We start from the raw sequence: 17,501 nt of genomic DNA, 5'->3' as shown, positions 1-17,501 counted from the left end.
AGAGCACTCAATTTACTATAATTATTCTAGCAGAAAAGCATCACTAGAGCACTAGCCCACAAATACACAGAAACACATTCATGCAATTACAGCTCGTGCTTTGAGACACAATCCATCAGACAGTGATAAAAATAAAGGTATGGAGAGACTGTAATCACTATAGCAACAAGACGAACCACATTCCTGAGTTCTTCACTTGGAAGGATCAATAGCACATTATTCACTCCTTCTAATGTTCCAGGAAACCCTGAAGCCTTTTCCAATAGGCAGAACCACTTCTTCTTAATCATGTATTTTTACACCGATCATTATTCTGAGGGGGTACATTTTTAGTTCACCATTAGTTTATATTAAGATGTAATTTATTCCTGTGATGGCATTTTCAGTGTCTTCTGTGTCACGTGATCCTTCAGAAATCATTCTAATATGCTGATTTGGTGTGCAGTTATTAATAATGGTTCTTATTATTATCAATGTTGAAAAGTTGTTTGCTCTTTAATATTTTTGTGGAAATGTTTATCTTTCAGAAAACTTTGAAAAATAGAATTTACAATAAATAGCATTTATTTGAAATTGAAGTGTTCTGTAACATTCTAAATGTTTTTACTGTCATATTTGATATTACGCAATAGAAGCATTCATTTCTTTCTTTCTTTTGTTTGTTTGTTTCTTTCTTTCTTTCTATCTTTCTTTCTTTCTAAATTTTACTTAAATTTACTTAAAATTTTAATCCCAAACTTTTGAATGGTGGTAAATCACAGTTCTAAAAAATATATTAAACTGCACATCCATTTTAAACATTTATATTAATATTTTTATTGAGCTCCAAATCAGCATTTTAGAGTGATTTCTGAAAAATCATGTGAAAACTGAAGACTGGATAAATGGCTGCTGAAAATGTAGCTTTGTCGTGGCAGGAATTTAATATATTGCTAACTGATGCGTTTCTTTTGCTGATGTAAAAGCTTAATCAGTAAATTCATGTAATCATATATATATATATATATATATATATATATATATATATATATATATATATGATTACATGAATTTACTGATTAAGCTTTTACATCAGCAAAAGAAACGCATCAGTTAGCAAGCCCTTCAAGGAACTCGAGCATCATTCACAGAAAAATCACTGCGCTCACACACACACACACACACACACACACACACACACACACACACACACACACACACACACACACAAACACTCCCCTCGATCACAGCGGTGAAAGAAGCAGTCCTGAACTCTCAGAAATTAACCCAGCTGAGGCTTTTGGGAAAAGGGCATCTGCTGCCAATAAGCCCTGGTTAATACTTGTTATCTGCACAAGCAGGGGTATATGGAGACTTCTCAGAATCCTCGTCTGAACCGCCCCTCACGGACACAGCACCACACACTGTCACCACGTCCCCGAGGACACCCGAGAGATTTATGTGCAGGAATAAATAGAAATACGGAGATATTTCTGAAACTTGAAAATATATATAAAAAAAATAATATGTTTTATAAGCTAACTAAACTGCGCTTAGGACGGCAGAGGACAAGGTGTTCTATTTTGTTGGAAAGACTGTGTTTGTTTTAACAAGCCTGTTTACCAAGAAAGAGATTTTATTAAAGTAATAATACTATTTGTAATACTAAGTCTACCATCACAAAGACTTCTGTTTCACTTCTAGTGTTTCTATACTGAGCAAATAATTTTTTTTTTTATCTCCTGTCCTTAAAGCTTACTGTCATATTGTCACTATTTTGCATTTTTATTTGTTTATTACTTTGCAAATGCATTTGGCTGTTTTTCACATGGGAACTCCACACAATGTAGGTGATTTCTGCAGTGACATTTGTTCCACATTACAAGCAAATTCTGACACACAAACACACATCTCACTTGTCAATTCACGTCTCTTTTGTTTGTGTGTGTGTGTGTGTGTGTGTGTGTGTGTGTGTGTGTGAGTTAAGAGAGAGAGTTCACACAGGTGGCCTATTCACCCTCTGGCTAACATGACAGGTGACACTCTGTGCAAAGGTATTCTCTTCAACTCTTTATAACACCCTTAAACAATCTGTGAGCAAACATTCTTGGAATTAAATGGCTCATTAGATATATAAAAACTTCTTTTTTCAAGTAATTTCCACAAATTTCGCCTGAACGATACCGCAGTGCTTCTGTTAGGCTCACTTCAAATGTTTAGCGTTAATTCCCTCTGCCTGACTAAATACAAGTGCCAAAAGCATGTAAAGACAGTAATCAGAGAGAGACTAAACTGCAAGGCAAACAAACCGGCTTCTCCAACACTAATTTAGACTCAATAAATCTCATGTGACGAGGTGCGCTGAAGCGAAAGACTGACAGAGTCTGAGAAACACAGACAGAAAGAGACAGTGGATCAGTTAAAAAAACACTGAACATTTTTGGAGAAAAATGACACATAACAATGGAATTGTATAAAATGTTATAATTGAGGAAAATAAATAATTTGCCATAAATTAAAAAAAGGAAAAAAAAGATACATCACAGAAATTAGCAATTTGATCAATATTACAATCTCTTTCCACAAATATTTACATAAAATATAACCTGTTTCAGCCATTGCCGAAAAAAAGATTTCAAAATTAACAATTTTAACAATTCTTAGTTAAAATATATACAGTGCTAAGAAAAAGTTTGATAGTTTGGTATTAAAAATAAAAAAGCAGAACCGGTTTAGGTACTCATATCACAACTATTAAAATTCATATTTTAATCTGTTGCTATTTTAATCTAATTTATGCCATGTATTGTAATCTGGAGCATGTTGGTACAGGGCTTTTCTGAGAGATCTCTTAATGATTGAAATGGGCAGACATTCTCATTCAAGCCTTGTCTGTATTTACAGTTTTTTTCAATCGCTAACAAGCATTTGTCCAAGCAGTTGTCACATTTTCAAAACTCTAAACACAATTAGCACAGCATCTGTCTATTGTGGCCATACCATTCACACATTTCATGTCGTTTTCACACAGTATGGATTCATTGAACACATTTCCACAATGCTTACATTTTCTGAACAGACAAGCTATACCTCCCAACAAAATCATGGATCGTTTTGGTAGTATTTACAAATGTTAACACACAACATCCCACAATAGCAAAAACAATGTTCCAAACCTTAGATACAGTATAAAAACCTCTGCTTCTGCAATGATATCAGTTCAAAAACAATATATCTTAGCTGATTTATGTTGTGTAAATTGGGCCAACCACAACTGATTCCAATCTGGCTTAGACTCAATGGCAGGGGTTATTTTTTTCTATTACATTGACACTTATACAATAAAGGGAGGACTTTGAAGAGTGATATTTTTGGAAACAGAAAAGACAAACACTGTAATGTATGGACGAGGAAGAGTAAGAGCAAGGGGCCCAGGGAGAAGAGCAGGCCCAGTGAGAGATGCAGTGAGAGGAGCAGGAGCAGTGAGAGGTGCAAGAGCAGTGAGAGGAGCAGTGAGAGAAGCAGGAGCAGTGAGAGGAGCAGTGAGAGGAGCAGGAGCATTGAGAGAAGCAGGAGCAGTGAGAGGAGCAGAAGCAGTGAGAGGAGCAGGAGCAGTGAGAGAAGCAGGAGCAGTGAGAGGAGCAGGAGCATTGAGAGAAGCAGGAGCAGTGAGAGAAGCAGGAGCAGTGAGAGAAGCAGGAGCAGTGAGAGGAGCAGAAGCATTGAGAGAAGCAGGAGCAGTGAGAGGAGCAGGAGCATTGAGAGAAGCAGGAGCAGTGAGAGAAGCAGGAGCAGTGAGAGGAGCAGGAGCATTGAGAGAAGCAGGAGCAGTGAGAGGAGCAGGAGCATTGAGAGAAGCAGGAGCAGTGAGAGAAGCAGGAGCAGTGAGAGGAGCAGGAGCATTGAGAGAAGCAGGAGCAGTGAGAGGAGCAGGAGCATTGAGAGAAGCAGGAGCAGTGAGAGGAGCAGAAGCAGTGAGACGAGCAGGAGCAGTGAGAGGAGCAGTGAGAGGAGCAGTGAGAGGAGCAGGAGCAGTGAGATGAGCAGTGAGAGAAGCAGGAGCAGTGAGATGAGCAGTGAGAGGAGTAGGAGCAGTGAGAGGAGCAGTGAGAGGAACAGGAGCAGTGAGAGATTGTTTTTATTTTATCCCCCCCCCCCCCCTTTTTTATTCTGGCCTTTTTGCTGTTGTTGTTTTTTTGTTCAGAATGCTCTTATGTGTTTTATGGATATTTTGTTCACTGTAAGCAATACTGTCAAACCTTTTCTGTTCTATCATACCGTGTTTCTACTGTACCTCCTGCAGTAAACAGTAAAGGAAAAAAGTAGCTTTTTACTGGAATGCTTGAATGTGAGCATTACTGTACATTTGGACATACGGTTCCTAACCAAGACATTTAGTGTAAAACAGTGAATTGCATGTTTTGCATGCAACTACCTGTAAAACTGAGACTGAAAAGTCTATGCAGTTTTTGTAATGTCAACAATAGCCAGTATTTTGAAACCTGGTGTACTTTGTTTGACTGCATGTACCTTTTGAGGTGAAAACAAGTGTTATTCTTTGACAGAATAATTTGATTTTGAGTCAGATTTCCAGTGTTTTGGTAAAGTTGGTGTGTGCAGAAAAAGATGTGTTCTATTTTGAAATGAAGATTTAGTATATATTTAACAAAATGTGTTTTTGAGAAGGAAATTATCCATTTGGCCAATTGTGTTTTGTAGGTGTGAGTCTGTGTTAAGAGTTTAGAAAAAGTATCTGAAGTATGGTTAAGCGCTTGTTAGCGATTGAAAAAAACTGTAAGTATCATGTGCAGTGCATGCTGGAAGTCTTAGGACAATATCATCAAGATGATAATGATAATAATACAATCACACCAAGATAGGTGCATTAGTACTGTCCCTGAGTTAGCAAGCATTCTGACAGAGAGAAGAAGGGAAGAGAGAGAGAGAGAGAGCGTATGCATCAGTAGGGGAGGAGCTGCTGATGGGTGATCCTACTTGTCTGGCGTTCTGCCACTTCGTTCTAATCACCACTTCCTAGAAATCCATTTCCTGGTGTGAGGAATTCTGGGAAGCCTGCTGTACTGTAGGTAATCCCAGAGAAATTCCTCTCATCTCCTTAGACCATGAAAGGAGACACTCTCCTGCCCTCACTCAGTGTGCACATCAGGGTTATGTGTTTGTGTGTATGTGTGTGTGTGTGTGTGTGTGTGTGTGTGTGTGTGTGTGAGCTTGTGTGTGTGTGAGTGAGTGAGTGAGTGAGTGTATGTGTGTGTGTTGTGGGTGTGTGCTGCTACCAGGAAAGCAGATGCCCTTCTGGGAACACATCTTTTGTTGCTGGTCGCCAGAAAAGTGTTTCAGGAGGAAAAAGAGAAATGGCTTTTTATTCATTATGCTCTATCTACGTGGTTCCAGTGGAGCACATTGATGCTGAGAGAGAGTAAGGAAGAGAAAAGCCATATCTAGCCACGACAACCAAACCTATTAGTGATGGAAAAGGAATAATGGTAGATTTAAAAAAAGAGTTCACCAAAAATTCTCTGAATGTTTTTTTTTAATCGATCACAAAAGGAAAAATTTGGAATACTGTGCTAGTTGCTCTTTTTCACATCAGTGAATGGGGACTGCAGCTTTAAAGATTCAAAGGGGATGCAAAAAAGCTATATAAACGTATCATAAAGTAAATATAAGCTGTTTTCTAAGCCAAGTCACTGGTTTTGTGAATTACATTAGCTGATTCATTAAAACGATTTGACTGAAAAGAATGACTTGTTCACAAATTAGACATTGCTGCTTTTCTCATTAATACTGTCATTAAATTATGACCCAAAGCTATCATGTTGACTACTTTCACAATGTTTTACAATGCTTTTCGATCCTTTTTTTTTAATAACTATTTTTAATTCAATTACAGTATACATGGACTACAGCTTTCAAACTTCAAAAGGGATGCAAGAGCAGCATAAAATCACCATAAATATAATATTCATGAGTTGTAGTCCTAGTCTTCTGTCATAAGCCATATGATAGTCAATCAATAAAGAGTTCTTGAAATTTAAGAAGTTGTTAACATCCATTGTGAATCTTTTAAAATATTTTTGTCAAAAGAATGATTTGTTCACAAATTGCCTTTCCTCCATATTTTCAGGGAATAATAGTCCAAAGCTAGTGTATTGACTATTATCATAATAATTGCAACTGATGAAAGAACGTTTGATTTTTTCTCTCTTTAAGAAGTGTATGTTTGTGTGAGTGAAAGAAAAAGAGAGTGAATGACAGAGAGAGTGACACTGGTTAAACCATGAGGCGGTATATTAAAGATGTTATGTAAGTCTATCTACTCACACTCCGTGTTCACTCCGTTTCTGCTCCTTTGGGTTAAAAATAGCTACTAAAGGTAAACCGGCGTACATTATGATCAGTAAAATCGGGGCTGACCCACCGGTCTATAGAATCAATGCAGTGTTGATGCCTTCATCTCATATGCGAAAAGCCATGTGGATCTGCTCGCGTCAACATAAATATGTGGCTCAGGCCAGGCTCACTGAAATCTGTTTCTGGACATATGGTGCTTTATTATCAGCTTGTGTTGGTGTGTATGTGTGTGTGTGTTGCATATCTGAACATATGGGTGTGGGAACACAGCGTCCAGTTGTACTGAGATCAATGAAAATCTAATAAACAACTATCAATCACAGAACGCACAAACAGATAAAAAGAGCTGCTTTAAGATCTAGTTTCTGCTATTATTACATCTTACATATTATTAAAACATCTTTTTTTTTTTTTTTTACAGCATGAATATATATATATATATATATATATATATATATATATATATATATATATATATATATATATATATATATATATATATATAAATATATATATAAATATATATATATATATATATATATATATTGATATGTGAATATTTCTCAATAATCAAGCCTAGTGTAACTCAACATGCCATATCTCAAATACGTGGATTTGCAAGATTGGAGCTGCTGTTAAATATGATTTACTATGTTGGATTACAGTATCCGAACAGCCATAATTGTAGGCCACTCTATAGACAAACAAAGAAACGGGCCGGATATGGACAGACACCTCTCAGCCATGTCATTTTGGGGCAAGTTAGTGGCCAAACTCACACACATTCACACAATAACCAGAGATGTTGTGGCTTTGGGTCTCAGTCTCGCGGGAATACACACCGTTCCCTAAACCAACACCCAGAGATCTGAATGGCCACATTGACCCCTAGCGTAAATGCTAAGTGTCTGTCTCGCACAAACACACACGCAGAGGATATGGACGTCGAGACCCCACCTGCTTATTACTGTGCAAGCAAAAACAACCACAGCTTAAGAATAACAGGACGTGAATTGAAGGGAGGGATCAGAATCTGAGAACACGACTGTAAGGAAACAAGGGAGGCTCCACTGTCTGGACCAACACGGGAAAAATATATTTTATTGAATATATTGAATTTAAATATATATAAAAAATTCAAACCAACAGAATGAGGGGGAAATTACTATTTAAAAGATCAGATTTACAATGCAGCTGATAATGTTTTTTCATTTTATTGTATATTTATTTATTTATTTATTTGTTTGTTTTGTGAGCTGCATTTTAAAAAAAATTGAGTCATAAGTATCATGTTTGACAACATATACCTTGCCATCAATGCCAGGTAATTTCATATTTTAAAGACCCCAATAGGGTTTCAACAGCAGTCCTAGGTTAAGCAATTTTCTGTTTCATGATTAACAATAATTTAACAAATGCCACTTTTGGCAAAATGGCATTTTTTTGTATCACACTGTTTATCAACATGATCAAATATTAATAATATTATATAAAGTAAGTTCTGATCAAATAAATTGTGCCAAATATTAAATAAAATGTAAGTCTTGTAATTAGGCTGTTTATTTTTGTAAATGGTCATACCAGATCTTTTTTAACTTTATTCTTTTATGTATTTTAATCAACCCCGTGTCTGTATGAATGTCATATTTTTATGTATTTTTAAATATATTTATAGATTCTAGCATAAAATAATAAACATTATTACACCCACACAAAGACCATTAATGGCCACCCCAGTCAGGTCACATGATATAAAGTACAGGAGTAATGCTCACAGTATGCTGAGATGTACTGCAGAGGACAAGGCCACTGACTGATAACACGCTTACAAAATGCATAGTTTAGCATTACATCTATTGTATATAAGTAATGCGGTATGCATTTCCGAGAAATGTCATGTCTCTGTCATGTCATAGCCTCAAAACAATTCCTACAATGCACAGCTTATGTACAAATCTCAAGAGGATTATTTTCATGTTTAACTTGCCACACATGGCATAGCAGATGATTGCATAATACATTACAATCCCAGTGATTGTTTATCACTTTATATAGCATATAGTGTATATATATATACTGGACTGTATGTAAGGGAAGTCCTGGTTTGCTGTATATTGGCATGCTTTATTGATGTTTTAGCTCTGACACTGATAGTGATTAAGCATTTTTGTTGATTAACAGAATTGATCACGACTGACCCTTATGACTCAATCTGGTATAGGAGAAACGCATTTTTCCTGTTCTCTGCTTACAGACATGAACACATCCACTGTCTCTCCACACCTTCCAATCACATTGCCTTCTTACACCACACAGTCTCACAAAGACACAAAATCCCCCTTTACCAGAGCTTTAAATGTCATTGAAACTGACATCTGTGCAAACACTGTGTGGCCTGAAACGCTATACTGCAGAACACAGGGGTGAGCTCATTTCCACGGTAATGCACGCAGTCAGATGACTGGGGAACTGCGGTCTAAAACTAAAGCTCAGGCACAACTCTTTGTTCTTGCATTCATTCACTGCAGCTGTTAGTCTAGCTTTAAGGCTATACGATGTAGTAGAGCAGCATAATGTTGAACAAGCCGTGTCTGATCTCACTGGCAGCCAGAAAGATTATAAGTAGCAGTGATGTAGCGTTTGTTGTTCTGTCCATTTAAAACAATATACAGTTGTGGTATCAGAGTTAATACTATAGCGGTTTTATATACAGTGCAGTGATGGGCTACTTGATATATTGGTACTCCAGTGTATACGCTACTTCAAATAAATTTAACCACTTATTAAAGTACATGTCCTTATGCTTAGGGTAAGATGGGGGAAGATGCCATTAAGAATAATGTGGATTTACTTTTAAATTGTAACCAATTTAGACACAAGTTTAGCATATTCAGGATGACTATGCATCAGCCCATTGTTAAATAAATAGTGGTTATAACACAAAATGTCAAATATTAATAAAGGGGTAAGATGGCCTCCTTCTGGGCTAAGAAGCTTGTCCAAATAAACTTTTATAAAATGTATAAATTAATTTTGATATAACTCTATTATTAGATTTATAGATGTTTAAAGTAACATTAGCAATACTAGATCAGATACTGTATTTAAAATTTCATGTTAACAATTTAGTTGAATAATTTAATACCTGGTGACAGGCAAAGCAGAATCCCAGTAAAAGAGATTCATAATTTTATGATTTGCAGTTGTATTTACATATTTAACAGACCATATTTTAATTGAAGATTAAATATTGTAGCAACTGTAGCAACACTGTGAATGCAAATGTTATGATGTCACTAAATTAACCTATAGCTAGGTTTTAATTAAAGGGAATATTCCCGAAATGTATAAGTAATTTATTGAAATATTCAATAACACAAATAATTATATATTTAAATAATAATAAAAATAATAAATAATTAAAAATAATAAATAATAACATTTTTAAAAAAGTACAAATAATTAAAAATAATAACATGTAACAACATGCTCTGAAGCAGAAACCTTGGCTAACCTATAACTTTTACTCCAAAAACATGTGTCCACAACATCCCTCATTAACAAACAGACAAAAACTTCAATTCAACAATACATGGTCATAGATCATTACTTTACTTTCCAGAGATTCAAAATTAGATCAGTTAACCGGAATACAGTTTTGACTGACATAATTTAATAAATGTTGATAGGTGAAATGATAAAATCTAAAATAGCCAGTCAAAAGTGCTGAAATAAGAATGTGTGCCATCTACGATCAAGAAAAAAAGTCTACTGATCTAATAATATCTGCTGTATGTATATTACAAATACTTAATTTACTTAATTTTACCGACTCATGAGTTTCAGGACTCATGACGGTATTGTTGGCAACCCTGTGCTATGTAAATGTAATCATACCACGTTCGCGTATATATGCTTATCGAGAGTCATGTTTCGTGTGTTTCAGTCGTGTTTTTGTAACTCACAGAGACGGAGTGTCATCCAAAGAAGGTTCTAGGTGCAGTTTCTGTCTTCCAGTGAAGCTGCCCCATCAGTTTTTGGGCTAAATTAAGCACTTTAAAGCCACTTTCTGTTAAGATTTGTTATGTAGGTTAGCCTACTTGTTACTCTTGCGCCTTTTCAAAGATACAATACATCATATCACAAATGTTGATAAATGCTAAATGTTAAAATATACAATCCTACAAAACCTGCAGTTGTTCCTGTTCTTTTAATTAAGCGACCTTTAGCACTCATTTTTATGCTTGATTCATGAATAGACCATTAAGCCTACAAACATAGGATCAGGAAACAATAAGAGAGGTGTCAGGATTTGAAGGTGTGGGGCTGTGATGGTTTGCTCTGATAAAGTCTCCCCTGTGCATTTACTGTACACAGTTGACTAGAGAAGGATGATGCACAGGTTTAAATGTTCTTCCTGATCCTGATTTATCTCACATGACCTCCGATGCCTTCACTAGGACATGCTCAGAGTCCTTACTTTAACCTTCAGCACTTCCACATATTCATTTTCACACATTCACGTCAAGGGCTTTGCGAATGACTAAATACTGCTTTCTAAAACCTGTGAAAAAAAGAGCAGTGTTTTTATCTTGTGTTGATGTGTTTTCTATTGAAACAAGAAGTTTGGGTCGGGTATTGAAACTCCTTTTTTAAGTAGTCTATAGCCTGTAGTTTACATCACAGATGTAATCCATGATTGGTTCACCATGATTGTGTATGGTATCAAGAGGAAGGATGTTGTCATTCTGAAGGGTACTTGATTTGGACAAAAGTTTATATGCATCCCATCATCAATGCTTACTTTTACAGATACATTTTTATAAGCTAAATGTCAGCTTTGTATATAGCCTGATTTCACCTCACAGTAAATAAATAAACCCTTTGCAACTTTGTTTCTCAAATTAACTTATTTAATAATTTCTTGTATATTTGCTATTTTTTGTCTTATAATAGTGACGCAGCCACGAGGTTGACTTTTTTCTCATAACTGCGACTTTAAATCTCAGAATGTAACTTTATACATCATATTTGTTACATTATATATCACATATGGTGCCTTAGTTTCTTGTAATTACAGTATGTCTCACAAAGTGACTTCATATTCCCAGTGTGATTTGGATTGTATGTGTGTTTGCAACTTTGTTTCTCAGAGTTGTGGTTTTACAAAAATCTCACAAATTTTACAAAATGCCTTTACATCTCACAACAATTGTGGCTTCATATTTCACGAATGCAACTTTGTTTCTCGTAACTGCAATTTTGGGAGGGGTACACCCAACTAATCTTCCAATTTATATCCAAGTATAAATACAACCTCTTACCACTTCCGTTGTCAGTTCTTTTCGGCATCCCTCCTCCTCCCCATCTCCTCCTTTTATGAATTTTTTTTTTTTTTTATCTTTCTGTCTATAGGGGGCTATTGGAGCTTGAGTAAAATAGTCTCTCTGAGCCCTCCATTACAGATATCAAGCCAAATCTGTTCACCACTAATGCTAAGATTATATGGGCACACAAACTTGTGAAACTGTCTACAAAGTATCTCAAAGTATCTATATGACAGTATCTCACAAAATAACTTTACATCTCACAATTGACTATAAATATGCCTTTGTTTCTCATAGCTGCAAGTTTTGTATTTCACAAAATGACTTTTTTGAACTCAGTTGAACTCAATTGTAGCTTTTATGACTTTTGTCACTATTGATATCTTTACAGTTTATTTTACAAGTGACTTTATAAAGTGGCTTGATCTCTTGTACTTGAAACTGCAACTTTTATATCTCAAAAGTGTGACTTTTCACTTTTGACTACATCTATATACAGGCTTTATTCAAACTTTATCTCACAATGTTTTATTATTCTAAGACCTTCCTGTAGCTCAAACGATAGAACATGGCACTATAAATCCAAGGTCATGGGTTTGATTCCCAGGTAACGCAAAAAGTGATAAAAATTGTACCTTGAATGCAGTGAAAGTTGCTTTGGATAAAAGTGTCTGCCAAATACATAAATGTACTGTAAATGTAGACAGCAATGGACTTCCTTAAAGCATATATATGACCTCAAGGCTTACTTACATGTACTACACTTTTCACTCTCAGCTGTCCTGAGGGATTTCATAAAGCTACTACCTCGATTAACACACATCTTGTTCCAGCAGGTAAGGAAAACCACCAGCGACTGGTAAATAATTACAGCTAATTATCACTCATGTCAAAAAATCAGTTAAACTCCTAACGGTATTCAAATCATAATGCAGGATAATGATAATTGCATTTTATGTCATAACTCAGCATCAGGGAAAAAAATAATTCCTGTCTTAGCCTTGCTATCCAGACATTCATTTGCAGAAACCCAAAAGAGGAACAGATCCGCAGACCAACCCATCAAGAGCCCACAGGGTATAGAATGCCACACCATCCAAATCCGGTTCCCATGACAACCTGAGCCGAAAAGCCCACCACATCATTTACAGCAACCCTCAAGTATATATTTCCTCCTGAGTTCAGGGAAGGCGGGTGACCACCGCCATAATTCAATGGAGGAAGACATATCGCTCGCTGAAGAGCTGCTTTAACGTTTTGCCTTCAGCAACCTTTAAATCTAGAACAAACACGCTGTAAGCCCATGGAGGCATTTTTATCTGCTTTAACGGGCCCTGATGCGTTTTTTGGCACCACATGTGAATTTTCTGAACCACTGGACCGCACACACATCATTTTATGGGTATGAATTCAACCGTCCCAACTGAAGGCTGCGATTACAATACTCCTGCACTTTTCTGAGAAACACCGTAACTGCTGAATTTCAAACGCTTCCCTGGAATTAGGGAACTGAGGACAGAAGGCCTGTGTCAGAAAGCACATGTAGCGAGACTATAGTCAGTTATACAGAAAATAAAACGCCACAGGGGACGTATGTAGATTTCTTTATCAATCTTTCTCATCAGATGATGAACATTCATCACAAACCATCAGTTTAACCCCACAAAACAGTCGACTGTGATTTCTTAGACATCACATTATTGGATCACCTCAGGGACAATGGGGCTGTTGATGGCCATTGATATTTAACTACTAAGTCAATTATACATCAGTGTAAACTCTTTGACGCTCAGATTCTAGGAAAGCATTCAAAGTCTCATAACATGGCATCTGAGAGACAAAGCTGAAAACAAAAACGTGTCAATGACAAACGCGGAGGGAGCTGACAATCGCAGGAGAAACTGACGCGTACAAATGTTTACAAATGATGGCACGTATTACACACACACACACACACTGATTAATAAGTGAGAGATTAGGAAATAACCTGTGTCATATTACAAACACCTGATCTGTAAATATTGAGTACGCTTTGAGTAAACAGCACTGAATAAAAACAGCAAGTGACAGATGGAGAGAAAAACAACAGAGAGCAGACCAGAGATATTATGCTGAAATAGTATCTCAACAAACTGGCATACAAGTGTCATTTTTATTTTTCAAATGTTTCAATTCTTGTATATAATCATTCTACATGCATTTGAGCTCGTAGTAACTTTTACTTAAATATAAGTGAACTTTATTAAACCATTAAGTACCACTTTTGTCAGCTCGTGACTAGTAAACTCCTCATTTGCTGCTTAAGGTTAAGTTTAAGTATTGGGGAGGACAAGGGATGTATACTATGGTCTTGAAGAGTATGTAGTGAGTGACGTGACATTCAGCCAAGTATGGTGACCCATACTCTGAATTTGTGCTCTGCATTTAACCCATCCGAAATGCACACACACAGAGCAGTGAACACACACACACACACAAACACACACTCTGTGAGCACACACCCAGAGCAGTGGTCAGCCATTTATGCTGCGGCGCCCAGGGAGCAGTTGGGGGTTCGATGCCTTGCTCAAGTCGTGGTATTGAAGGTGGAGAGAGAACTGTACATGCACAGGGTAGAAACGAATAAACATACTAAAAGTACTAATAAACGGACAATATGCATGCTAATAAATAGTGAGAATTTGTCCCTATACTAAAGTGTTACCGTGATCAGTATAGAAATGGTGTTTTAAAAAGTATGAAAAAAGAATTGGTAACCAGTCTGGAAACATAAATCCCATGTGGGCGTTTCAGAGGGTTATTACTGGATGGAATCAGTGAGCAGGACAGCTTGTTTATGAATGGGAATAAAAAGCATGACCCCGCTATGAACGTCACATGTATCAGCTAGCAGATGGTAAATAGATTCAAATAAAGATTGCATAAAGTGTCTTAACTCATCTCACCTCATCAAGGACAAACGCTATCTGGGACAGGAAACCTTTACCAAAACATTATAAAACATGAATACACATTAAATTATTGTACAACTACATACAAATTTGACTTAATTCACCATTGGTGGTAGAAAGGCAATATCTGCAATACAAAAATAGGTGGACATTTCTGGTCATTTCTGTTGCAAATCAAATCATACTAAACTGTACCATAATTTTGTCCTATGTGACATAGCAAAAATGCAGAAAAAAAGTCTTAATAATATATACAAATAGCGTGAAAGAGAGCATTGTTATACATCTCTTTTAATATAGTGCTATTTATTTATGAAATTATAATTAACAACATTTTTTCACCTTGACTTGTTGGACAATTTTAAGACAAACTTTCCTGTCATTCATTCAAAACTGCTGAAAATTATACCCTTTTTAAATGAGTGATATTTATTTAGGTGTGTCACACCATGAGACGCTACATCACACCATACTTTACATCACACTAAAGGACAGTAACTATAGTTATTAAAGTATTTCTTTTTCATTTTGAAAATGTCAAAGGAGAAAGAAAGTTTCATTTAGATATAAACAATACCAACATGTTTCATCAAAATAATTTTCATCAACAAAATTCTCTCTTAGTCTCTTAGTTAATCAATATGTTACTGAAACTCTTCTAGCCCCCTGCTGCATATGTGCAACATATGATTCATATCCAAGCTATATTCATTAATAATCCTTTTATACAAATGGCTACTCATTTTAAAGCATCAATTGGATTCTACTTACTATCTGCATCGTTCTCTCAGGATCTCCTCCCTTCTATTGATCCCAGTTCATTTTCTGTCTATATTTCCATATTCTCTCTCTTCCACTAATTTCTCTCCATCAATTCTTTCTGTTTCAAAAACAAAGGGTCACATTTTTTACATATTTTCACGACACTTTATTACAGTACAAGTTTTCTGCAAAAACATCAGAATTTGTTTTAATTCATGTAATTATTGCATTTAAGAACACTGAAAATGATAATTTGACATATTTTGTTCTATGGTGTGACAGTACAGATGTCACACCGGAGGACACTTCAGCCTTTTACTGTCAATTAATGACCTTGCTATTCTGAGCTAACCTGTCATTAGCAGTTTGCCAAACACATTTCTATAATTTTCTATGATGGAGTTACAATACATTCTTGTAACAAAATACAAAAAGTCATGCAATGACACTGTCTGTTTCTCTTCTGTCGCTGTGTTTCATGGTTTTTCCACAGCTCAAGAGCAGAATGAAGTCCAGAAAAGATGGACTTGTTATGTCACACAAACACCTGTTGGAAGACAGATGTCAGGATGTCTGCAGGCTCTGAAGCAGTCGCCTCACTGTGGCTTCTCTTCCGTCCACAGTTTCCGTTTCCGTTTTTGCTCCACAGTGTATTTTTCACTGTGTGAGAACATGATGTGTTGTGTGAGAGTGGCAAGGCTTGTCAGACATAGCTATAGTAGCTACAGCAGGTCCTTGTGAAGGGTCAGTTGGGATTGTTTTGGGCCAATTCTTTTTTAACCTGGACGATTTCTTTGACATTCACTTCTGTCTAGGTTTCTTCAACATCTCCTTTTGTGTTCTCCTTTTTGTTTGCATGCAACAACTAACATACAGCATGACCAGAGTTGTCCAATTCTCAAACAAATAGTTCTTTTTTGAACTACAAGACGAGAAGACTTTTGTTTATTTAGACGCAGAATGTCTTTACGACCACATGAAACAGGAGATTTTCAGACGTGCATTCCAAACGCCTCATCACCGAGCGCTAGTCAAACGAGTGCGTAAACGGTACAAGTGACGAATCGGCTTCAGTAGAACATCACTGAACTGCTTTCAATTGGAATCAGTGAACAAAAGTAATGGGATCATTGTCTAAAACTTTGACGTTAGATGGGATTAAATTGTGACGTTGTTGCTTTCTTTATCCTTTATGTTAGACATGACAAGGATTTGACTGTACTTAAGTTCAAGTCAAGTTCATGTTCAAGTCCATACAAGTTCATTCCTAATTGCAGTCCGAGTGCAAGTATCTCAACACTAATACTGTGTGTGTTCGTGTGTGTCTATGCTGTTTTTTCTATTATATTTGTAAAAAATTTGGCTGAATCAGAACTATGAAATATGTTGCAAATGCAGTTCCAGGGAAATAAGAAATACACACTGAAAGCGAAAGAATGTAAGGGAATGCTCTACAGCATGATTTATTCATTTATTCATATCATGATTTATTCATATGCTTCGATGTTGCACTCAGGTTGCCACTAAATGACTTAAGTTGACAAGCCATGTATGTGTAATTCTGACCTCAGTAACAGATGTTTGAGGGGGTCAGAGGACAAAAAACAGCATCTCTTAGATGATGCAAGCGTATTTATTTGAATTAAACACGCTCCATGCACCATGCACCTGAGTGGAACAGCTTAAACTGCTAAAAGTCTCTTCATAAAGCAGCATCAGTAAGTCAAAACACATTTACTGGACTGATCGAGAATTTACATATAAGACATAAATTAATTTTAATTACAATGATACATATACATAAAAGCAAACACCATTTAATTATATCGGAAACATATTTAACCATTCCAAATCAGTTTCTTGGTTGCGACATCAACATCCAATCTTTCTGTCCCTGTGCAATAACAAGGCACGTCATTGTTTTTGTCCCAAGAGAATAGAGATGTGTTTTATTTGAGCAGCGGCGATGAATGGAGCAAAGGTCGGTTTGAGAGTTTGTTTTGAGTGTTCCCAAATTCTTCCCAAAATCAAGGACGTCCATTGATTTCTGTCGTCAAGAGACAGGAGTGGCCACACCAGGCCATGAGAATAACAACTCTGTAAGGCAGGA

This window comes from Carassius auratus, unplaced genomic scaffold (genome assembly GCF_003368295.1).
Source record: "Carassius auratus strain Wakin unplaced genomic scaffold, ASM336829v1 scaf_tig00023455, whole genome shotgun sequence".
Lineage (NCBI taxonomy): Eukaryota > Metazoa > Chordata > Actinopteri > Cypriniformes > Cyprinidae > Carassius > Carassius auratus.
This window is presented reverse-complemented; position numbering follows the sequence as displayed.